This window comes from Muscardinus avellanarius, assembly GCF_963383645.1.
Source record: "Muscardinus avellanarius genome assembly, chromosome: 10".
NCBI lineage: Eukaryota > Metazoa > Chordata > Mammalia > Rodentia > Gliridae > Muscardinus > Muscardinus avellanarius.
In genome coordinates, this window is record NC_137796.1 from 88,600,911 (window position 1) to 88,609,305 (window position 8,395).

An 8,395-nucleotide genomic window follows, 5' to 3' on the forward strand; every position below is an offset into this window, starting at 1 on the left:
ATCAGGGAGGCCTCGGCTGGCTCACCCGCCTCACCCGTCGTCCTTGCTGGGCGGATGCAGAGCCCCTGACCTGCTCCGTGTCTCCCAGAAGGCTCCCCTTGACCTTGAAATTTCAACAAGCCTGGGAAAGGGAGAGGGGCAGATGCCAACCCCTCCAGAAGCTAATGCAAACCCTGGTAGAAATCTTCCCCTCTGACCCTCTAGGCTAAGGAGTGAGGAGTTTGGTCCCTTAGAGGAGGAGCACAGAGTGATCTATATGCATTCATTCATTCATTCATTCATTCACTCATTTGTTCAACAAGCCTAATTTGTGGCTGACTAGCCCTTTGCCAGGTAGAGGGTGAGGAGAGGGCAAATGGGAGAGTAGCACGTGGTCGCTATGGGGGGGGGGGGACCGCAGGGCATCCTACCTGGCCCCGCGGTGTGGGTTTCTGGGAAGTCTTCCTAGAGCAGATGGCATCTGGGTTAGGTTGTGGCTGAAGACAGCAGGGGAGCGTGTCTCAGAAGGGGCAGCCCAGGCCGGGCGTGGTGGCACACACTGGCAATCCCAGTACTTGGGAGGCTGAGACAGGAGGACTACAGGTTCAAGGCCAGCCTTAGGAGCTTAGCAAGATCCTGTTTCAAAAGCAAAAAATAAATGCAAGTAAAAAGGATGGGGTTCGGTCCCCAGTACCAAAAGAAGAAGATGGAGAGGGGGAGGGGAGGAGGAAGGGCAGTCAGAGGGTGTGGGGCACAGGACAGGGGGCCTGTTTGTGAAATCAGTGACGGGGACCCTGAGGGTGGGAGGTGGAAAGTGGTGAGAAGGGAGGTCGGAGCCGTGGGCAGGAGAGGAAGAGCCCGGGCCCTGGAAGTCCCCCGAAGATGAGCTGATGGTGTCCTGTGGGCAGAGGGCAGCAGGCGTGGGAACATGTGGGGACCAAGATCCCCAAGGCTGCCTTTTAGAAAGCTAGACGCTGAGTTCACCGGGACAGAACCAGGAGGGAGGTGTTGGGGCCGGCTGCCGCAGGCATGGACCGCTTGCTGAAACAGGATGGTGGTCACGGTCACCAGCTGAGCCTCTGGGGTGGGGGGAGGGCTGCACCAGCTTCAGTTTTGAGAAAATCAGGATGTGCTACTTAAGGGCTTGGTTTACTTTATCCCCTTTATGCGCTGGTTCCCTCGTCTACAAAATGGGAGCAAGGCTGAAGGCTAATACTCTCATTAGTGTTTGGAAGTTCAGGTTAGCAAGAGTGAAATGCTCTGAAGCGTGATGAGTGCTGTTACTGGGTCCTGTCAGTACTGAGCCAGGCTGGTCTTTGCTGTAGGCAGAGAGGCCTGTGGAGCCCCCAGGAGGGGAGTCCAGGAGGCAAGGGAATCTGGACCTTAGAAGAAAAGCCTGGGGGGATTGGAGATGTGTGGGAGAGTGTGAAGAGGGCCAGAAAGCCGGGTCTGGGGCTGGTCCTAGGGAGGAGCCAATGTTGTCAGCAGAGCAGGAGTCCGTGAAGAGGAAAGAGGAGCGAGGCGTGATGGCCTATGCCTCAATCCCAGGACTTGAGAGGCTGAGACAGAGAGGGTTGCAGGTTGGAGGCCAGCCTCAGCAGTGCAGGGAGACCCTCTAAGCAACTTAGCAGGACACTGTTTCTTTTTCCTTTGGTTGTTTTTTTTTTTTTTTCAAGTCCTGGGGATGGAAACCAGGGGCATTCTACCTCCAAGCTACACCCCCAAACCTATTTTTTATTTTTATTTTGAAACAAGATCTCACTGAGTTGCAAGGGACCTCACTCACTAGTAGCTGAGGCTGTCTGCGAACCATGATCATCCTGTCTCAGCCTCCCAAATGCTGGGATGACAAGCATGGGCCACCAGGCCGGGCAAGGACCCTGTTTCTAAATAACAGATAAGACAGGGCAAGGGGATGTTGTAGCTCAGAGATAGAATGCCCCAGTACCACAAAAAAAAAAAAGAAAGAATAAGAAGAGAAAGAAAAAGTAAAAGAGAGGGAGAGGGAGGGAGGAAGGGAGGGAGGGAAGGATGGATAGATTCTCCATGCAGGAGAAGGACAGGGCGCCCTAGAAGGGCAGCTGGAGGAAGAAGTGTAAACACTGCCACGGCGCTGGACACCAGGCGGGAAGGGATGAGGGTGACCCGGGTTCAGCCCCAGTGGCCCCGAGGGAGCCGGGCTAGGGTAGGGAAAGGCCAGGCTGGCGCGGACAAGGACGGGTGCGGGCAGCGGCGTTACCTGGAGAGACTTCAGACAGCACAGCCAGGCAAAGGCCCCGGGAGGCATAGAGCTATTGAAGACATGAAAGAGAGGGCGAGGAGCCGTATTTCAAGAAGGAAATGGTGAGAGAAAAGGCCACTGAAGAGGAAGAAGAAGTGGTCCAGATTCTGGGCAAACCAGCAGTGAGTCCAGCCAGAAGGGCCTTGGCCTCTGGCCATCTCAGGCCTCCCTTCCCTGGGCTCCAACCGGCGTAGGCCAGGGAGTTCACCAAAATACTGGGAGAGGAAGACCCCACCTCTTCTCTCACTACCCAGCACGTGTTGGGCCCACTCGAGATGATTTCTTTTTTTTTTTTAAATCAAGTAGCTTTTATTTAATTAATTAATTTATTTATTTATGTATGTATGTATGTATGGTGCTGGAGGTGGAACCCAGGGGCTTTTCTATCTCTGGGCTATACTCCCAGACCTATTTTATACGTTATTTGGAAACAGGGTCTCACTAAGTTGCTGAGAGCCTCACTTAAGTAGCTGAGTCTGGCTTTGAACCTGTGCGATCCTCCTATCTCAGCCTCCCAAGCGCAGAGATTACAAGCATGCGCCACCACGCCCGGCTTCAAGGTGACTTCTAATCAGAGAAAAACTAAGGTAAGACTGCCCACTTTTTGCCAAAGGCAACCTAGGATCATAAAAACGCAGAGCAAATGTTCTTGATTGAACCCACCCATTTTACAGGTGAGCGCAGAGACCCCAGCTGGGACTTTAGAGTGTCTAGAATGTACTGCTTTATTTCAGCAAATCAGGACTGTGATATTTTGAAAGACAAGTCAGGAGCTGAGGGATGACAGAACAAGGAAGGAACAGATGCCCGCGCAGCCTCTCCTCAGCCCAGTGGGACGCTGAGTCAGCCAGGCCCAGCTCTCTCCATCAAGCACCTGGGCCTGTGGCGAGAGACAGGGCAGAGGGAGGGTTCCCGGAGAGCAGTCAGCCTTTCCTGCTGCTGGCATTCTCCACTCAGAAAGCTCCTGCTGCATCCTGAGCCCAGAGATGCAGGTGTGCAGGGTCCCAGCAGGGTGGCAGGCAGGAGGAGCTGCACCGACCCGCAGTGGCTGAGGCTCTCCGGCAGATCTGATTTGCCTGCGCTCAGCGGAACTGATTAATACTGAGTCTGTCTCCTGGGTCATTTGTCTTCTGTGGGATGAGGGGAACTGAAACCTGGTGGGCAGAAGCCCTCGGGGGCAACTTCTCAGTATGCCCAGCTCATGCTCACCCACAGGGCCTGAATGGAGTTACCTAAAGTTCCTGCTCTTCCTCCCGCCTCTTGCAGACCGTCTTGCTTCTCTGTCTTTGAAGGACTTCCCCTCCTCGCCAGCCCCTGTGCCTAAAATAGAGCTTATTTGCCAGGTGTGGTGGTGCACACCTGTAATCCCAGTACTTGGGAGGCTGACAGAAGGATTGCAGGTTCAAGGCCAGCCTCAGCAACTTAGTGAGACCCTTGAAAACTCAATGAGACCCTGTTTCAAAGTAAAGAGTGACCAGGTGTGGTGGCACATGCATGCAATCCCAGTAATGGGGAGGCTGAGACAGGAGGATTGCGCAGGTTCGAAGCCAGCCTCAGCTACTTAGTGAGGCTCTCAGCAACTTGGTGAGACTCTGTTTCCAAATAAAATAGAAAATAGGTCTGGGAGTGTAGCCCGAAGGTAGAAAGCCTCTGGGTTCCATCCCTAGCACCACACACACAAAAAAAACGTAGAGTGAAAAATCAGGCTGGGGGTGGAGTTCAGAGGTAGAATGCTCCTGGGTTCAATGCCCAGTACCACTTTATCTATGTCTATATCTATATCTATATATGAATTTTTTTAATTCTATAGAGAGTTGAAATGCACACATACGTAGGCACTCAAGAAGAGACTCCCTTCCTGGTTCTATCTACACTCCCAGATCCCTGCACATAGGATTTTGGGGTGCTGACTTGGGTGCTGGGGGGTTTTAGCCTGTGGTCAGGACGCTGGTGGAGTGAAAGGGAGAAGCAGCAGAGGGTAGAACATCCCGATGGCAGAACAAAGGAGCTGTGATAACACAAACTTCGCATCACCATGCACTTTAGTTTATGATTTTTATATTTGTTTATTTATTGTGGTACTAAGAATGGAAGCCAGGGGAATTCCACCTCTGAGCTCCATCCCCAGCCCTTTGTTTTGTTTTGTGTTTCAATTTGAAACAGGGTCTCGCTAAGTTACTGAGTCTCACCAAGCTGCTGGGGCTGGCCTTGAACCTGTGATCCCCCCGTCTCAGCCTTCCAAGTCCTGGGATTACAGGTGTTGCCACGACCCCTGATTTCACCACCCACTTTATATTAGCTTGCTGAGCCCTGCAAAGGGTTGGGTTGTATGTATGTTTGTTTGTTTGTTTGTTTGTTTTTGCTCATCCCCAAACCACAGATGAAGGACAGAGGCACAGACAAGTTAAGACACTTGCCTCGGTCACCCAGTGTAAGCCGAGGGCAAAATGCAAGGTCCTGGAGTCTTAACCACACGCAAATGACTTTACTTTCTCTTCTACTCTACGTGCTGCCTGTGCAGAATCTGTTCAGTCAGCATTCAGTTCATAGAGCCATTCATCACACACACACACACGCGTGCGCACACGCGCACACACACACACGTACACACGCGCGCACGCCAATCGCATGATCCAGCCTCTGGGCTGACCACTTGAGGAATCAAGGTGAACAGGAAAAGGACCCAGTTGTAAAGACCACACCCACCTGGATGCACACCTGTAATTCTAGGATTTGGGAGGCTCAGACAGTAGGATCACAGGTTCAAAGCCAGCCTCTGCAACGTAGCAAAGCCCTTAGCAAATGAGCTAGCCCCTGCTTCAAAATTTTAAAAAAAAGTAAAAAATAGGGCTGGGGGTGTAGCTTAAAGGGACTATGCCTCTGGGTTCAATCATACAAACACCCCACCCTAGAAGATCACACTGACGCAACCCAAAGAAGAAGTGGTCATCTCTGCTCTGGAGAGTCTCAGGGGAAGATGCTTGGGGGGAAATCTTGGAATATGTTGACGTGCCAGGTATAGGACAGGGCTGTAGGCTTATTCAATATGGGGGTTGTGTCCTTCTAACCCTTCTGTCCAGCCAGCAGCACAATGTCCGACACAGAGGAGACATACGGTGAATACTTGGGACATAGATGAAGCTAATAAATGGCAGGATATTACCCAGACAAATGAACAGGGCTTTTGTTTGTTTGTTTGTTTGCTTGTTGTGGTACTGGGGTTCCTGGAAACCCTTCTATCTCTGGGCTACACTCCCAGGCCTATTTTATATTTTTTGAAACAGGGTCTCTTAAGCCAGAGAGGTTGGCTTCGAACCTGCGCGATCCTCCTGTCTCCGCCTCCCAAGCGCAGGGATTACCAGCGTGCGCCACCACGCCCCCCCACCCACACCCACCCCCCATCCCCCACCCCCACCCCCACCCCCACCCCCGGCACTGAGCAGATTTTTTTAACAGAGGATTTAGTGGTTCCCAGCTCTTTCACTACTGTAGCTCAGTGGTGCCTGGGGAGTGGGCTTTGCTACCCCTTTCTTGACAGTTGATCTAACCTGAGGGCAAGAGAAGAGAGTTAACTATAGGTCTTTCTTTTTAAAATACTTCTAAGGCCGGGCGTGGTGGCGCACGCTTCTAATCCCCGCGTTTGGGAGGCAGAGACAGGAGGAGGATTGCACAGGTTCGAATCCAGTTATGTGTCCTGGCTTAGGAGACCCTGTTTCTAAAATAAAAATGTAAAAATAGCTCTGGGAGTGTAGCCCAGAGGTAGAAGGGCTTCCAGGAACCCCAGTACCAAACTTCTAAGAATTTTTTAAATTGACAAAAAATTTAAATTTTTAAATAAAAATTTATGTATAGGGTAACATGATATTTTTCCATACATGTATATATTGTGTAATGGTGGAATCAATGTAAATATATCTGTCTTCTTAAACACTTATTATGTCTTTATGGTAGAAACCTTAAAAATCCTCTCATTAAGTTTTTTAAAAAGATACAGTAGTAACCAGGCGTAGAGGCGCACACCTGTCATCCCAGTACTTGAGAGGCTGAGACAGGAGGATCCTGGGTTCATGGACAGCCTCAGCTACTTAGTGAGGCCCTCTGCAACTTAGTGAGAACTTGTTTCAAAATAAAGAATAAAAAATAGGGCTGGGGGTATAGCTTAGAGGTAGAAGGCCCCTGGGTTGCATCCCCAGTACCACACACACACAGTAGTCAGGGCTGGGTGGAGTAGCACATGCCTATAATCCTAGCACTTGGGAGGCTGAGATAGGAGGATCACAGGTTCACAGCGAGCTTCAGTAATTTTGCGAGACCATTTCCAAATAAAAATAAAATAAGCCAGTTGTGGTGGTGCACGCTTGTAATCCCCGGTCTTGGGAGGCGGAGACAGGAGGATCGCACAGGTTCGAAGCCAGCCTTGCTGGCTTAAGAGACCCTGTTTCCAAATAAAAATATAAAATAGGTCTGGGAGTGTAGCCCAGAGGTAGAAGGGTTTCCAGGAACCCCAGTACCACCAAAATAAATAAATTAATAAATTAATTAATTAAATAAAATAAGCCAGAGGTTTAGCTCAGAGGTAGAATGCTCCTTGTTCAATTCTTGCTACCACAGGGGAAAAAAAAGGGGTACAGGGGGGGCAGAGGGGGGCACACTTGTAATCCCAGTACTTAGGAGGCTGGGGCAGGAAGGTTGCAGGTTCACGGCCAGTCTCAGCAAGTTAGCAAGGCCCTCTGCAACTTAGTGAGACCCTGTTTCAAAGTAAAAAATTAAAAGGGCTGGAGGTGTACCTCAGAGGCAGAATGCCCTTGGGTTACACACACACATGCGCGCGCGCGCACACACACACACACACACTAAGGCAGTGACAGAAAAGGAAATGAGTAGTTCTGGACAGAAATTAGAGCACAGAGAAACGCTGAAAGGTGAGAAGGGGAGTTAATACCCTCCCCACCCAGGGCAGCCCTCGGCCACCAGGTCGGTGTGCCCGCTTCCTCCTTCCCTCGGCTGGGAACGAGGTCTGGGCTCATCCCGGCACCTCTGCTGGGAACGCCTGGTAAGCAGCATCTGCCTTCCTCGCCTGAGTGTTTCCTGGAGACATCTCTTAAATAAATATCTCTCACTCAAATTCTTGTCTTGGGTTTGCTTTCAGGGAGACTCAAACTTCCAAGAATAATATATCCTATGAATTAGCCTCACACATATGCAAATGTGATTTATACCCAATTTATTAATTCAGTGTAATCGTGAAAAGTTGGAAATGATCTATCCAAAGGAGGCTGGTTAAAATACATTATGATAGAGTCACATGATAAAATACTCTACAGCTGTTTAGAACAATGAAAAAAGGAATTTATCTTCATATGAAACAATCTGAGATACAGGAATAAAAAACACAAGATACACAACAGTATCCAGTATGCTACTGTTTGTATTTTAAAAAAAGCTTGCATGTACATGTATGTGTTTGCCTAGAATGTTCTGAAGGAGAACCCCAAAACACATAGCCTTGACTGCCCCCAAAGAGGGGACTCAAATAGCTAGGGAAAGAGACTTTACCATTAGCTCTTGAATGCCTTTTGATATTTACACCATGGATGGGCTTATCAACTTAAAAATAAAAGTAACATTAAAATAATAAATGAATAAGGAAAGGGCGCTTTGTCCGTCCTCACTGGACATCTTTATTGGACCCATGGGACAGGCTCCCGCCGACTCACGAGTTCCTGGTTAAGACCCACAGCTTTCCTGGGTTCTCCGGGTTCCGCCGCAGGCCAGCACGCTGGGCTCGCATGGGGCGTCTCACTTCCTCCAGCACGGAGGGGGCCTGCGCTTCCCTTTGTGTCCACCCACAAGGCTGCTAGCAGCTTCCTCAGAAGACCCAACAGCATCGTCACCCACCCCCAAGGCAGATCAGGCAATTTCCTTCTGCAGGAGAGGTGGTGCAGTAGGAAGGAACCTGCCCTTGTGCAAGATTAGATAACCGAGCCACACGCACAGCTCAAACACATGCGTGTGAATGGAAGCCCAACAGGGCTCCTTGAACAGACATGTCCGTCCAGCAGCCTTGGGGTTGCATGTTGGTCTAACCAGAGTCCGGCTTGCTGTTGTCGAGGCCACGGGGCGGAGGAAGAGCTG